The sequence below is a fragment of the Camelus ferus genome, chromosome 1 (assembly GCF_009834535.1).
Source record: "Camelus ferus isolate YT-003-E chromosome 1, BCGSAC_Cfer_1.0, whole genome shotgun sequence".
In the NCBI taxonomy this organism is placed as follows: domain Eukaryota; kingdom Metazoa; phylum Chordata; class Mammalia; order Artiodactyla; family Camelidae; genus Camelus; species Camelus ferus.
Genome location: NC_045696.1, coordinates 113,975,883 through 113,993,490, shown reverse-complemented (window position 1 = coordinate 113,993,490; position 17,608 = coordinate 113,975,883). Strand labels below are relative to the sequence as shown.

The 17,608-nt window shown below is 37.0% G+C and overlaps 1 protein-coding gene across 3 annotated transcripts in view; it reads left to right on the top strand.

The window, feature by feature from the left end:
• The window catches only part of LOC102510161 (ubiquitin-conjugating enzyme E2 E2), a 326,227-nt gene that overhangs the window by 87,161 nt on the left and 221,458 nt on the right, over nucleotides 1-17,608 (top strand). The gene's annotated exons all lie outside the window — the stretch shown is intronic.

The following is a 17,608-nucleotide window of genomic DNA, read 5'->3' as shown; positions in this document are numbered from 1 at the left end:
AGCTCAAATGCCACCTTCTCTGTGAAGCCTGCCTTTTCTCCCAAAGGAGGCAGAACTCTCTTATTCCTCTGTGGCCTCTCTAGCACTTTGGTACCTGCCTCTGTTGGCACAAATGTTGCTTGTTGGCACCATGAGTGAGCTCATTGAAGGCAGAAGTTGTGATGTACTTCTTCACTTCTCCAGGGCCTTGCTCAGTCAGTGTTTTAAAAATCAGTGGGTGAATGAATGCTACCAGCTTGACATGTGCCCATAAGCTGTGTAAACCCAGCAGTATGTACTCTCTGATTCTGGATTAACTGTGCAGTGTTAAATGTTTGTTTGACTCCTTACTGCGTGATGTTTTGTTGTTTTTTGCTGTATTAAATACTCTGGAGTCTTCAGTTGGTGCTGGGCCAGTTGATTTCTGCTCCACTTCATCACTTATGGTTATACCAGAATAGAACGGTTTCATTGCAGTGTTACATTAGTTGAGTTTATGATTTTATTAAAAATGAAAAATACTGTTCAGGACATTTAATTTTTTACACAAATGAAGTTTTGTTGCTTGAGGTCTGTCATATTTGACTAAATTTGTTTAAGAATAAAAATCTTGGCTAAACTCTGTGCCATAAGTGAATTAAAGAAAGAACAAGCTTCCTTGTGAATTATAAAGGGAACTAGAGGTGGATGCTTCCTGAAAGGTCTGGTTAGGGTCTGATTACCCAGTTCCTGTCTTTTATCTGCTTTTCTCCTCTCCCTTCTGGCAGCCACCTTCTGACCAACTCTACAGACATGTCAGCTGCAGTATCAGAAAGAGGAATAGGAAACGAAGTTCATGTCCTTCAGTTTGTTTTTCGTTAGCAGATTCCTTAAATTTTGAGTGTGAAGAAGAATGAAAATAGTTAGGATATTTGTGCCTCATCCCTATTATTTCTGCTTCCCATTATCATAGATAACAGTGACTTATCTATAATTGACTAAAAGTGCAGAAAAGAAAAGTAGTTCAGAAGTACTTCCTCAACATTTTTTTTCACACCTTCCTTTTGGGAAAAGAATTAAAAAGAGAAAAGAGCTAAGTGAATTCTGATTATTTTCTTTATCTGTGGTATTTTATTTTGTTAAATTGTGTGTTAACATAATGAATAGTGGAATTGGGCTCACTTGTGAATTACAGGAAGTGGCTCATATGATAAAGACTGTGGTTTTATGTCTGTTCAGCATATCAAGGTGGAACTGAAATGAAACTATAAATATTTTAGCAACGCCAGTTGCTTCTGCCACTGATCAGGACTAGTCCTAATGAAAACTAGATGTGCTGATGCAGAGTTAATGGGAAGCAGGGCAGAATGGGTTCTTATTTAGTATCAGGCAAACTTTAGCAATTTTGAGTCTGCTAGGCGCACATTCATTCTGTTCACTAAGAATACAAATATTAGACTATTTTACTCTGAGAAATAGCCACAGTAGAGCAAGCCTTGATTTTCTTTTCTTTGGGATAAGGATTTACATTTACTGTGTTTTGTATTTAGCAAATGTGCATGAAACAATAATAACCTGAAAAGTAAATAAAAACATTCAATTTGTATACTCTTTCCCATAGTTTACCAGTGTGATACTGGCTGGAGGAGGGGGAAAATTCTCCAGATTTTTAAGCTGCCAGGAGTATACCATACTTGCAGAAGCTTTTTCATGAACAGTGATAACTGTTAAGATTTTACAGTTATGATTTGAACACATATAGGTCCTTTAGTCGTCTATAGAGGATGTTAATGTATATTTAATGGGTAGCCTAAGTAATTTACCATTATCATTCTTTTCTTGGACTTTTAAGTCCAGAGCAATAGATTTACAAATTTTAGACTTTATCCAAAGGAGTGAGAATGTTGCACTTACTTGTGTTTCCCTAAGCAGCTGTGAAAATCATCTTGAGTTAATTTATTTTCCAGCATGAAACTTGAATGAATAACTTGAATGCTTAGTTTGTGCAAGATAATGTGCTACTGTGGGAAATGTAATAATGAATCTTCACCTCCTCCATATCATTGAGCTTCAGGTCCAGTAGAGGAAAGAGAACAGTGAGGATAACTGGGGAGCCCACTAGGAGTCTCTCGTCCTCGTGTAATTTTTCACTTTCACAAGTCCTGGTTTGGATGACAAGTTAAATGGTCATCCTGTGAGTAATAAACATCAGGCTGCCTTCAAGCAGTAGGGTACTTCAGTCAAGTACGACATTATGAAAATTTAGAGGCGGGGAGGTTGATTTAAGTGAGGGTGGGGAAAGAACAAGTGTCTTAAATTTGGACACTTTTCGTTAGCTCCTGGTGAGGTGACAAGATTATCATTTGGTGCTTGGAAACTCCCTCATATAGCAGTAAGAATTTCCTCTCTCATTTTCATTTCTTATAAATATATGTTTTGTAAACTGTAATCTAAAAAAAGGAGGGGCATCAACCCGTGTTTTTTCTGTTTTCATGTTTATTTTTGAGACTGTCTTTTTGAGTAGCTGCTGAGATTTTTATGTTTTTAAGTTGGTTTAAAGAGAAACACTTAAGGTGTTTCCATCCCTTGATTTTTCTAAATCACTTAATCTTACTAAAAATATTGATTATTAAGTGAAAGGTCATAATGTCAGGTATCTTCTTTTAAAAAAAGTTTGAGGTTGTGTTTAGTTTTGGCTTCAAAAATTTCTCGAAGCCGTATAATGGCACATACAGTTTAATCTGCAACATGGAATCTGATCTGCTGCTGTTGCGTTCCTTCTGTCACTGTCCACACTGTCTCACTGACGAGAAACTCTTTAGCCTTGTAAATAAGGAGAAACGCTTGTGTACGCCAATACAGGTAAGATTGCTTATTGTATTTATAGCCAGGTTTATTTGTGGCTGTGATTAGTGCTGTAGACTGTCAGTCAGGAATTTATTCTGGAATCGCTTTTTCTAGTCTTTCAGGCAATGAAGGGGTATGACTTAATTCTCTATCTTTTTTTTCCTGTCAGCCAGGCAAACGTGTGTGCTTAGTAAAACACTCATTGTCTCTTCTTCGCCATGTGTAGAAAAACCGGGACTGAATACTTGGGCGACAGAATTATATAGAATTGTTAGGTAGGCATCAGGTTGGAAGATGGGTTGGGGGCAATGCTGCAGGTAGAATCAGTCTTGCTGAAATGTAAAATGAATGGTGACCTAAATAAGAGGTGATATTCTGGTGAAATAAGCCAAAACTTTAGCTTTATTTCGTCTTATCACCCTGGGATGGCTGGACAAAATTGTATAGACTAGTGAAACCTTATGCAAGTCTGAAGGAGGCATCATAAGATTCAGAGAAAACGTCTGTGTGTAAATTGGGAGTTGGTGTGGTCTAGGAGCTTGTGAAGATGAAGTTTTCCAGGTTCTGATTTCATGAAGTGTCATTTCATTTTTCTTTTAATTGTAGTGTGTAATAATTACCTCACACTTATTAACATAAACATAGAACAGTGGTCATAGTATAAATGTTGAGGACATCACATACTTTCTTTTCTGTGATCTAATATGAAATGGAATGCAACATTTCAGAATAATTTAGTTCAGTGAAAAAGAAAAGAAAAATAAAGCATGCCAGCAATCTTGACAGGCAAGTTTCCTGATTTGTGAAATGAAATATCAGATTAGATAATCTCTAGAAGTACATTCTACCTCTCTGTCTGTGTCTGTGAGTCTACAAAGTAGCCTCTTGTTTATTATGGCTAAAATATCTTGGTCTCAGTGATCTTTGTGCACGTGTGCCATTTAAACTAAGAAATTCATACTTAAGTTCTTGCCATTCTGCCCCAGGGTTGTATTTGCTATAGCAGGTGTTGATTCCTCTTGAGAATATAACAAAATAATAATTTTTGTGAGCATTTTAGTGTTTAATGATATGAAAATTAAGGTAGGAATCCACAGACATAGGAATTTTTATGTTTGATAATAGGGAATTCCAGTTATAATTAAAAGTCAAAATTTCAGTATTATATTGAAAAGTCAAATCAAGTAGACAAATATTTATGACACTTCTAAACATGAACTCGGCTCCTTTCTCACAATGGGCATCAAAAAATTTGCTCAGTGGATGCATTTTATCAGGTGCTGCGGGGGGTGAAATTGCATATTTTCTCTTTGTGTTTGCCTTGAATTTGACAGTTAAAGGCGAATGCAGTGTTTATATTTTGCCAAAATACCAGGCAGAATAGTAGGCAGAAAATTGGTATGTAGGCGGGCAAAAGGGCAGATTCCCTGCCAAATGGCTCTAAATGAGTTGATACAAGGAATTTAAATATTACGTTTTGATGAGAGATTGTTGAATTTACTCAATGTTGTTGTTTCCTTTGGTATGCAGGCTAATTAGACAACAACAAGTAATTGGAGCCAGTGGCTCAGACAGCTTGACTCCGTTGGCACAAATGCTGGCGGGTGGCACAGTAGGCTTTATTGCTGGCCAGGACGACTTCCATCAAGGCTTAACCGTCAGTGTCTGCACATCACTCCTGGCCCTCTCCTGGAGAGCCTTGCCTTAAATGGGCCATACGTAACAAGAGGTGTTCCAGGAGATTCTAACTACTTTCACTGTCTGAAGTGTTGATGCAGTTTGTACTCACCCTTTTCAGTTTACTTCAGTAATTGCAGGGTTCCCCCAGTGTAGGAAAATGGAGAGATCCCCTATTCGGCAAGAATAAAAATTATTACACAGCATCCCGCTTCTGTGTTGAGTGGTGACTTACAACAGAACAGATGATCTTAATCTTAATTGTGCATGAAAACACCCAGGAATCTTGTTAAAAATTTAGATTCTTGTGGCACTGCACCATAAATTCCAATGCAGTGGGTGTGGGATGAAACGCTTGTAGAAGCCAGCCTTTCCCCAGCTTACCCAGATTGGAGACCGCCTCCTAATATATTCAGAAGTCAGATATGATTTTAAAACCAAAGTGTTTATAAACAATTTTAAACAAATTTGGTCTGTAAATATGTACCTCAGAGCCATACTTAGTACTTCCCTTTCACAGCTCTAAATACTATACTTACAGTTGCTTGAGCTCATGTCTCTATTGCTACACTTCCAGACTGCAGCAGGACTTTGAAAGCACTCTTTTATTGTATAGAAGTAAACATTGAAAATAAGGAATCCTTAAAAGTAAATTTACTGTATGTTGCTGGCTAGGATACATTTATCCTGTAGGGGTAGATGATAACCGTCTTTAAAACTTTGACACATAATAAGTACAAGACAAATTATTTAGATAGAGTTCTGTGTTCCAAACTATATATTGAACAGGTGCACATTGCAAGGAATTGGGATTTGGGTGTCTCCTAATTGAGCAGTTTGAATTTGGATAAGGCAGAACGCCTTCCCTGGAGGTGTAGGGAGAGAGATCAAATGGCCATTTCATTGTCCAGCAACTTTCTGCGTCAGGACTGGACTAGATAAATTCTGGGGTAAATGATTTAGGAATCTAAAATGCTCTAAACTATTTAGCCATGTTTGTTTATATAGTTACTTCTTAGATCAGACCAAATTAGTACCCTAGGCTTTGAAAACATATTTGAGGTTACATAGTTATGCCCAAAGAGCTTATTTATTATTCCTCAAGAAGAATGCATTAGATAAAAGAGGATTTATTGTTACTGAAAAAGGTTAGAGCAACATTGTTATACCACTTATTTCTAATTATCCTTCTATGATTTTGAAACACTTATGGCTTATTTGTACAGTTGATATGTCAGTTGACCACCATGTAAAGCAGTGATTTTCAAAGGAGAATTTGCATGTAACTTAAGGAAATGTTTGGCAGATATTAGACTAATTTTTTTTTAGAGTTTCCAAATCCAGTTTATCCTTTGATACTTTGATACCATACACAAGCTTAAGTATCTTAATGATTTGTTTTAAAAAATCAGTGCAACTAAAAAGTTCTTTCAAGATCTAAGTGATGTCTGTTTAAAGGAAAAGTATTATCCTTTAGTTTTTCCTTTTCAGGTAATAGTGATAGGACATGCTAACATTTATTGATTACTTTATGCTAGTCATTCTCTTAAGCTTTCATTTAATCCTTAACACTGATTCATTTTTTTAAAAACACTTTTTACTGATTTATAATCATTTTACAATGTTGTGTCAAAGTCTAGTGTTCAGCACAATTTTTCAGTCATACATGGATGTATACACACTCATTATCACATTTTTTTCAACACTGATTCATTATGAAAGAAGTTAATGATTTCTTGAGTATGTACCATTCCGTTTCACTGTGTTGGATTTTTAAGTTAAACTTTTAAGATTCAGATAACCATAGACTCAAACACAGCCATGAGACAAAACAAAGAGATTCCTTGAACTTTCATTGTCTGTTCAGCTTCTTAACAGGGTCTTTCACAGAGCAGAAGTTCTAACTCTTGATGAGGATCAGCTTACCAAGTTTTCCTTTAATGGATGATGCTTTTTGGTGTCAAGTCTAAGAATTCTTTACCTAGCCTTAGGTACCCAAGATTTGGCCAGGGTGGGTTGGGGTGTTAAATTTTAAATCTCATTTCTTATTTTAGTATGATACATTTGTCACAACTAGTAAACATATATTGATATGTTATTATTAAGTGGAGTTCATATTTATTCATATTTTCTTAGTTTTCAATCTAATGTTTTTTTTTCCATCCCAGGATCTCATCCTGGATATCACATTGCATTCATTCATCATGTCTCCTTAGGCTCTTCTAGACAGTGGCAGTTGTTTAGACTTGCTTTGTTTTCATTACCTTGACAGTTTTCAGGAATGCTCTTCAGATACCTTGTAGAATGTCCCTCAACTAGGATTTGTCTGATGTTTTTCTCCTGGTGAGGCTGGGGTTTATGGGTTCTTGACAGGAGAACACGAGTTAAGGTACCATTTCATCATACCATGGCAAGGGTACCTGTGATCAGCATGACTGACTTACCACCGATGATTTTCAGTCTGATCACGTGCATGGGTTGTGCTTGCCAGGTTTGTCCTCGGTGAAGTTACCCTCTCCTGCTACCTGTGCTGTCAACTTTGGAAGGAGCTCACTCCGTCGACTCACATGTAAGGTGTGGGGAGTTAGGCCCCACTGCACACATTTTGGTTTGGTGTGTTTTCCTTTTCATTCAGTTCTATGTATTTTTCTTCACTTTCTTTGAGACTTCCTGTTTGGCACATGGATTATTTTATGTTGTTTGATAGCTAACTGTTGGAGATTTTTCTGCTTAAATTAACTGTTGTTGATTTGTAGTTTGATTCTATTATTGTGGAAAATAGACTCTGTATGATTTCAATTCTTTTAAATTTCTTGAAATTTGTTTTATGACCCAGGTCATTATCTACCTTGGTTCCTGGTCCATGGGCTCTTGAAAAGAATGTGTAATCTGCTGTTGTTGGGTGCGGTGGTCTGTGTATGTCAGTATATCCCAGTGGTTGGTTGGTTGTTCATTCTTCTCAGCCCTTCCTGATCTCCTGTCTGGTAGTTCTGTCATTGCTGACAGTGAAGTATTGAAGTTCCTAGCTCTAATCATGGCTTTGTCTTCTCCTCCCAGTTCTGTCAGGTTTTGCTTGATGTATTTTCAGATTCTCTTAGTTGGTGCCTGCATACTTAGGATTATGTCTCCCTGATGCAGTCATCCTTTCATCACTATGTAGTCTCCTTGTTTGTCTCTAGTGACTTCTTTGCTTTGACGTCTACTTTATCTGATGCTGATATAGCCATTCTTGCCTTTTAAAAGATTGTTTGCATGGTATATCCTTTTCCATCCCTTTACTTTCAACCTACTAATGTATTACATTCGATTTTTAAGGTAAATCAAAGTACAGTTTAGGTTTTAAAAGTTCTCATGAAGTTTTTTTTTAATTCTTCCAACTAAGGTCAGGCTACAAATGTGTATAAATGGTAGGTATCACTTTTAAAAACTAGAAAATGGAATATTGGTACAAATCAGAGTAGAGAGAACCTTATTCACTAAGTCAGTCTTTTGGTCATTAAACAAATATTTGTTAAATACCTCATGTGTGCCAGGAACTGTTTAGGTGCTGGAGACACAGTAATGAACAAAACATAAAGAAAACAAAACAAAATGCAGCTGGCTTGGAGTTTACATCCTAGTGGGGGAAGAAGAAAGTGAAAAAATAAATTATTTTGTGGTCAGAAGGCAGTGAATGCTTTGGAGCAAAGTCAAGCCAGGAAGAGGGCAAGACAGATACTACCAGTGAGTGGGGGTGGGGGTTGTGGTTTGTTTGGAGAGGGTAGTCAGAGAAGTCGTCTTTGATAAGTTGACATTGGAGGAAAGACCTTATGATGAGGGAGCATGCTGTGTTAATTTAATCTCTTCCTGTGGGAGAAAAATGTCTGGGGGAGAAAAGGACATGCTTGGCATGTTAGAGGAACCAATGAGAGACCAGTGTGTCTGGAGCAGAGTGCATGGTGGGAGAGAGAGAGGAGATGGGGTCGGGGGGAAGCAGGGGTAGGTCAGGTTGAATCCTGGAGGCCACAGAAAGGATGTTAGCTTAGGCGAGATGGGAAGTCACTGGAGAGTTTTCAGCAGATTGGTGATATGATGTAGCTCTCATTTAAAGGGAGTGTTTAATAATTTGTGTATAGTTATCAATAAAAGATAGTAGGGAGGTGGGAATTAAATGCATTTGATTTAATTTTTTTTTTTTTAAAGAGGAAGACGGGCTAGATAATTTCAAAGGATTTTTTTTCTCTTCCAAAATCTTTTTCACTTCTTTACCTATAACGGATCAAAAATTATTGATTTTTTTTAATTTAAAAAATATAAACGGTGCTGTGAAATAATTCTAAATGTGACCCCACTAGTAGTAGCATTAGTGAAAAAAAAAACCCTCTAACTCCTGTTGAGCAGTTTGACAGGCTGTTTTACAGGTGTGAGGGAATTCACTAGAGGCACAGATGGTATCGCATCAAGAGTAGCAAAGACTGGAACCTCTGTCACAACTGTAATCTATCCTGGTTTATTTTCAGTGGACCATCAGGCACTTCACACCCACCACAGCAGTCAAGTGCCTAAAACAATATACCTCCAGCAAGAACAAACACAGTAATTAGGAATGGTAAAGAGAGAAGAAACAGAGCTACTGATAACAGAGACTAGCTTTGCACAATTTTTAAATTGCCAGGGCCTTGTCACAGGTCTTTTTCTGATAAGTCATTTCACTTAAAAAATTTCAATGAAGATGAGGACAAGAAAAGACAAACATGAGAAAAATGTTTCTTGTAGGTAAATAAGGAAATTGCAATCACAGTACTTAAAGGATACAGGAAATGCACAATGATTGCTTTTTACAGATACCATAAAAAGTAGATTCTGCAGAGGTTGAAAATAGAGGATTTATTTGAGATATTACCAAAATCCAATCCAGTTCACCTGCAAAGAATTAAAGAACAAAGAATGAAACGGTGCCTCGTGCCTTAGATGAAGATGATCTCACTGCCTCTGTTACAACTTCTGCCCTGCACCCAGAGCAATCAACCACCACAGGCTCCTTAAATCACCGTGAATACTGTGTTTAAATTTCACCAGAATTAAAAATCCTTCTGGAGCATCTGCATGTGCATGTCTTACACTCTGCTTCAGTTTGAACCCCACCTCTACTCCTAAACCAAAAGGTTATCAGCCTCAAATAGATGACTTTCTCCTAATCCTCCATAGATGCTTGTCCTGTAGCCAGGATTCTGCAAACGCTTTCTAGTTCAGCAGCTTGGGTAAACTGTAACTGATCAGACGGTCGGGCAGCAAGACCATTAGTAATAGGAATTATAATTGTATTTTCTAATCCAAGTTTCAAAATAAAGGTTTCTGACAGTATGTCAGAATCTATGAAAATGAGTGACCAGAAAATTCAAGGTATAGACTTTCTGTATCTATAGATGAAAATACTTTTATCTCAAACTTGAAAGCCTACTTCCTGAGTGTGTAAAATCCTTGCCCAAAATGCAGTGATTAGCCTGTTTCCAGAAGTATTATCTGTGTCAAAACTCTATTTGATAATGGCTCTTAATATGTGACAACTTGCTTACGTATGCCTGTGTCATGTGGAAAATTCGATACATTTAAATAAACCTATGAAAATAAATGCAGTAACTTAATACATCTGGTGTGATAATACCAATTAGGCAAATATTTTTATTATTTGCAGAATAATCTCAGGCTTTTAAAGAATCAAACTATGTATAATCACTTTTATTCCTTTATGGACTGTCTATAGTTATTATTACAGACAATGCCAGGTAATATCAGAGAGGGAAGTAGCCTGGACATTGAACCCTGACACAGAGAACTAAATGTATTAGTGATTCTGTGTGATTTTACTGACCTAATTTTGCACCAAAGTTCAACAAAAATTTAGTTTAATTTTAAAAAGTCATATTCCAACATGCAAACTGATTTCGTTCCCAATTTGTCTAACAGTCATGTTAGTAAAAATAAAATAATAATGCTGATGCTGTTCATAGACCTACCACTTACGTGGACTACCCTTCTCTTGTGTCAGAAAACTTCCTCATCATCCAGCGTACAGGTGTCTGTGTGCTGAAGTGCTGTAATCTTCAAGAAGGCCCTCTGATGGCGATAAGCCCATGCTGGGGGTTTCTCTGAATTGCTGTGGTCAGGGCATGCATCTTCTGAAGCATTAAATGCTGATTCAGCAGCACTGGCTACATCACCTGTCAATCATGTCCATTTCCACCCAGGACTGTAGTGTTCATACTTGTACAGACTTCCCTGTCGTGACTTTCAGTTCTACTTTTCATTAACTGTTACCTGATATTAATTTGTAGAGCTCCTTATGGCAAAAATAAAATGTTTTAATTCTGAAGAAAAAAAATCCATCTCTACCACATAATCCAGCATTTTGTGATGTGGGACTTATGAAATTCCCTGGCTGTTTTCTGAATGTAAATCTATTTGCACCTAAAAATAAGCTCCTTATGGGTCAATGCCATGTTCCCTTTCCCATGCCTTCACTAATATAGCACAGGTCTGGAAAATATATACCCTTTCAGACTCTCTCATTTGGCTTTTACTGTTAATTAGGGTTCTTGTTACTTTAATTTACAAAAAAAATTATCAAATGACTGTTTTCCTTGCCTTTGACCTCAATACTTTATCAGTATGTCTCCCCTAAAAAGGCCTCGTTCACAGACACAAAGTTGAGGCTGACCTTGAAGAAAGAACAGAATATCTTTAAAGTGCTAACAATGCACAGTAATAAAATTCCTGATACGGTTCAAGCAGGTTTTTTTCAGTATATTGTAACAAATTTATGTGACTTTTTAAGTAGTGAGCTCTCCTACTGGCTTCAGTAGCTCCATTATTTTGAAGGTCATGCTGACCAGAGAAACGCGTCTCTGAATCCAACCAGAGCTCTCAAGATACTTTAAGATATCATCCTTTTACAACCAGGAAAGGTCTGAAGGAGGGGAGTCATTTAATCGGTTTTACAGCTGTGGTATCTAGAGTACAGGGTTAAATGGCATAGAATAGGCTCTCAGTACATGTTTGATCTTGTTCACCAAAGTGAAATTGCTAGGTAAACTGATAAAAAGAGTCAGGATTAAAGATGGATCATCCTGACCCTTAGTTTAAAAGCACACTCATTTAAGGAGGGCTCAGATCAAACTACGAGGTGTACACCTACGCAGCAAATGAAGGAAAGCTGTGCTCTCTGGCAAGCTGTGGCACAAAAGATCTTTTCCTTTTAAAATTGTTTGATTCCCCATTCAAGCCATCTCTTCCACCACAAAATTTAACTGTTCTGTGACTTCAGTAATAATCGTGAAAATACATAATAAAACTTACTCATCGATTTCAAACGTAAATGAGTTAGGAAAATTGGTTTGGATTATCTTTCATTAAAGAATTTAGTCTCCAGAGAGACAGAAGTTTGTTTTATTTTGCTTTTCTTTAAATAGCAATTTTGAGTTGTGATTCTTAACCCAGATTCTGCAAGTGATTAATGAAATGACTGTGGCAGCATCCTTTAATGGACTCTTGTCATCTATTAGAAACTTATTGATGAGAAACACTTAGAAACTGAATAGATCAGTTTGTAGCAGTGTTGATGTCGACCTAAAGGTAGGAATCATGTCATGACAGTCTCAAATACTCAGGGCAGGCAGCTACCATTTGTAGATTATCCATGTTCTGGGTTTCCTTCTTCTTTACTGACAGCTTGTACCATGAAATAATTTATTCTGTCTCAACAAAGTGCAGATAAGATGTGATAAAATTCCAGTTGGGTAATTTTGCTTTAGATTAGGAGCACTTTCTAAAAGTTTTGTGGATTTCATTAAATTAAATAAAAGGCAAGAATTTTTTGTTCAGTTATTTATAATGCTGTTCCTAATATAATGGGCAAATATTGGCTAAATAGTAACCAAAATCAAGCCACAGTTCTACAACCATTAAAACTATGCTTGTTGGCATCTTAGCTGGGTTGTAGTTTATAAATTGAAGTAATATATTGGTTGACCTAATTTCTTTCTTTTTAGTACTTCGAAATGTCTGTACAAGTTTCCTTATAAGCAGGCCTTAATTAGCAAAGATTTTAAGTTGCTGTTCCTATGAAGATGGGCAGAAACCAAGTCTTGGCAGATAAACTTGGCAGACTGGCAGATAAACTGACTGCAATATTGGAAACAACTTTTTTAAAAAAACTTTACAAGTTCAGATATATACATTTTGATATATAGTAACAATATATGCCAATAGAGCAGAGTTTGTGGGTTAAATCAGATATGAGTTATATTCAGTTTGTTTTGAGGGTACAGATACCACTCCAAACACAGAGCAGTAAATGTATCTCAGGACCCAAAAGTATGAGAGAATGCACTGACAAACAGAACAGATGTGTTAGACGTTAAAGAATGAAGCAGTTTTCTGAAATAGTGTTAGTATTGGCCCTAAAGTTGATCAAAACAGAACTTAACCCTGCATATGAAAGTGAGATTTGGCTCTGCTAAAGATCATATCTGATTTCTTAAGCGGTTTCATCAGTGTCAGCTGTGAGATACACTTAAGGTTAAGTGACAAGGCAGGATTATGGTGCAAGCCCTGGAGTCCAGCCAATTTATCATCCTTGAAGCTATGTGGAATGCTGGATAACACTATTGAAAATAGATGACAGAAGGCTGTCCAAACAGCTGCTGCACGGTGATCTAAAATAGGGAGATCGCAAATCAGGCCTACAGAAGACAAGCTTTAAGGGCACACTGAATCACAGCATCAAATGAGAAAACATAGCTCAGGGCAGCCAGGAAACAAATTGTTTCTGTGAATGCAATAATCAGAAATGAAGTGATTTCTTTATTGCACAGCCACTGAAAATAACATGATCCTAAAGCTTGCAAACAAGGACAGAATGTACAAGTAACAGTTACAATTCAATCAAAGAACAATTTAATACAACAACTATCATGAAAAGTATTAATTAGATCCTTTCTCTAAAGCAATTCACAAACCATTAGAAATATTTTTTATTATCAAAACATTAGCAACCTTAACCATCTTTATCTAAGCCAGAATTTTAAATTATGTTAGTTTGGTTTAAAAAATAATATCAAAATATCCAAAGACCAATTTTCCAGTGTAGAAATGTGTTTTCCTCCTCTAATATAAGATATCATTTTGAGCACGTTAGGTGCTTAAATAAATTGTGGAGTTAATGTATAAATAGGGACATAGACTATTTGTTCATGTACCTCTGAGTAAATCATATTGCTATAATAATTAGAATAATTTAGTTTAAAAGTTATATAGCATAAGAGTATATCATCAAACTTTAAGAAATGAGGACGAACTGGGCCAAATAAGGATCCAGAGGAAAGTATATTCTCAAATATGACCAGGCTTCTAGCTTAAAGCAAATTACATCCCCAGATTTCTTCAAAATAAACAACAGAAACGCAGAATGCACTTTTCCAAAGAATAATAAATAACAGGTTCACAGATTGGCCCACAGATGCTGATTTAACATGTAATGACCTAAAATATACGTTTGCATTAAAAACGGAAGATAACCACTGCAAATACATACCAGTTATTAAACAAAATGAAAAAAAATTGAAGAAAGTACTCAGATATTAACTGATTCCTTTGCAGCAAAGCCTTGAAAAAGAAATTGATTCTAAAACAATAGTTTGCAAAAAGGGACAGAGGGTGCAAATAATGGCTATATCTAAACTCAAAGGATAATTTGATACAAAGAGCAAGAAAAAGATTAGAAGAACTAATTAGAGTAGATTAAGAGTTTGAATACTTTGGAGTCTGTTTTGACATCTATAGTGGAACAGAGCAGGTATTTTAGAAGTTATGATTAATATCCTTTCAAAATGCTTTTCTTTTCACAGATAAGGGAAAATTAGAAGCCCTTACTTCTTCCTCTGCTCACTTTTTAAAAGTCAGTTGACCTCTTTCTCATTCTATATACTTGTTGATGATTTTGTCTGCTTCCCCGTATTTAATCTTTGGCTGTTTCCTGGACTTCCAAATCTCCTTATTTAGAGCGTTTTTCCTCAAGTTTGCTACCATATATGTTCAGGTGCCTACTGAATGTTTTCACTTGGAATTTCCATAGATATCTTAAATTCACTATGTCCAAACCTGAAAATGTTACTGTATCAAAGCTCTTAAACTGTTGTTTTTTGACTTCAGGTGAAGTATAAAGTCTTAAAGTTGAATTATAGTGCCCTTCGTGATTTACATCTGTTTATCCCAGTTACTCCTTAACCTCCTGGCACAGTGAAGCGCGGACCTTATAGCAGTTCAGTGAAAAAAATGCATGCCGTTCCTTCTCACGTTTGGTCCTTTGCACATGCTTTTAAATGTATAAAGAAACTGTAGAAAAATATGCAATAAACAGATAATAGTATTTGTTTTAAGTGATGTAATTTCCTTGTATTCATGTCTTTAAAGGCTTTTCAAACCATGGATTTTTAATTATCTACATGCAGTGAAGTCCATGTTGACCTGAAACAAGCTGACTGCCAGATATTTCTCCAGCAAAAATGGGTTCATTAGGAATCAGCAGAGAATTGCACTTCAGAATTGCATTACAGCCAGAACGAGCCAGGTGCAAAGTCCCAGGCAAGGAAAAGCGAATGCTCTAATGGAGAGGAAAACAAAGCTGGGGTGGGGGGCCCTAGTGAAGAGTCCATGGTGGTTCATTGGCTGAGTCCTTGCCAGGAAAGAAGTCTTTCTTCATCTTATTGGGCTTGGCTATCATTTCAGGGCATGAGAGCGCCCCCTTCTGGTCTCCCTACTCTGTTTAAGTGGGGTTTCTGTTTATTTTTTACACCCACAAGCAATGGTGTGATTTTAAAAAAAATTTTTAGAGATGCTAATTTGGTTAGGAGTAGTAAATATAAAATAATGAATTATGTCTAGTGAATACTATTTCTTCCAAAATAAAAATGTGGGGTCATTAAAAAATGTGACTATCCCCTTCTCTCCCCAAAATGCCATTGACATACCCACAGTAAAATCAGTGGTTAAGGTTTTTAAAGCATAAGTACTTATGAATAATAATATAATTTAAATTATTTTGTTGACATTTTGTGAACTATAGACAATAAAATTGTTAATACTGGTGAATTATCAGTGATAAATAAAATTAACAATCTCTCAAGTTACAGCAGCTGTTTTAAAAAGTAGGTTGTCAGGTAAGTTATCCTCAGGGTGGAAAAAAAAGTAGGAAGAGGAGGGGTCCTTAGACCATGGAGGCCTGCCAGCAAGACCCAGTGAGAATCCCCTGTGGTCAGCAGCTGCCCCCCTCCCATCTTGCCAGTCTATGCCTTCCTGTACTCCCCAGGTCACAGAGCACTGAAAAAGTGTTAACAGAACTAACACCACACCGAAGAAAACTGCTTTATTTTCATCTAAAAGTAAATCACATGCCTAAAACAGGACTTTATGAATCATTCTTCCAAAGAGAATGAATTGAGTGTGAACTGAATTCTCATTGATGGAAAAAAGTGTCAGCAGGCACTTCTAAGCAATACTTGTAAGGTGTTGTGTGGCTTCTTCTGTAAGTAGTCTGTCCCTCCTTGACTGATACTAATAAAATTCAGAAGGGCAAGAGGTGCTGTATGTACCAGAACTTCAGCCAGCCAGGGGACTGGCGGGAGGTCCTGAGGAGCTGTGCAGAGCTCCGGAAGAACGACTGACTCCCACATCACCTGGGAGAAGTTTTAAAAACAAATCTTATCCTGTGCTTGAAAAAGTACCTTTAACCTTTCTTCTGAGACATTTGCATAAACTAGTGGCTTATAATCATTTGCAATTTTATGTTCATGGACAGTGAGATTTATAATTTATTGAAATATTGGATAGCTTTTCTCATTTTGCCAATGTGTGGATTTATTTCCACACATTTCTTTATACAGTTTACCTAGAAGGAAATTACGTCTGACCATCTGATTTGAATCCAGTGCTAGGCTGTGACTTAACCTTACCTTGACCCTATAAAAATATGCTGATAATCCAATCTCTAAAGTTCTTTTTAATGTGGGAAAATAAAAACAAGAGAGAGCAACAGGGAGATTACCTAGGGTCTTCACTGGAAAAGAAAAATTAAATAAAATGCCCTTTCCAGCTAAGGGAGCAGGAAGCATGAAGACTCCGTTCACTAACACCACCAAAACATGAGTACCACTTCTGTGGACTCTCACGTGAATCACAGAACAAGGAAATTGAAAACGAAAATACAGTTAAGTTCAAGCAGTTCTCAGCTTCTACACTAGTTATGTTTCAGATCTTGGTCTGTCCACCTTAGTGCCTAGAGTCTTGAATTCACTTACACAAATTATTTTGCATATAGTTCTTAAAGTCCGAAGATCGTTCATTTAAAAAAATAATGCCAGCCACGATGTCCCTGAAATACAGAATATCATTAGCAAATCCAGCTCTGAATCAAAGGAAAGCATACTCAATGGTGCAATAAAAGACTGATATCTACACTGTTCACATGGACTGAGAACCCCTCAGATCAAAGTGATTGACCATGGGTGCATAAGCACTTCCACAGGAGATGTGAAAATGGGGCCGTGGATGAGGAAGGTTGGGGAGGCCAGCTGTCAGCAAGACCTTTTTCCTGACCATGGAGCCTGTGCATTAAATATGAAGAGAAGGCATAGGACCCAGGAGCCCTGTTAAGGGGACATGGGAAAGGGCCGACCTCACAGAGCTGCCTGCCCCCTTTCTTGATGCCATCATTGTCTGCGTCCTGTTACCGTAGACCCACATCTCTGTTTCCTTCCTGTATTTAAGGGGAACACTGGGAGGTGTGGCTACAGGCAGCAGCGGACAAAATGGGGAAGAAGAGGGGAATTCAAAAACAATGGGAAATACTGAAGGGAACTCGTGGCATTTCCCAAGTCCATTTGCCTGCAGTGAGCTAGGTGACTTGAGCAGTCAAAGACCCTATTTACAGAAATTTTAACAGGATATTTTGGTGGATTTTTAAATTCCCAATAGAGACGCTTAGCAATTTTATGGAGTATTTTTCATGGCACTCAAATTCGCCTGATAATTCTCACTGTGCTTTCAAGGTGAAGTAACAGCGCTAGCTCTGCTGTGTTTTCACTGGCAGTTA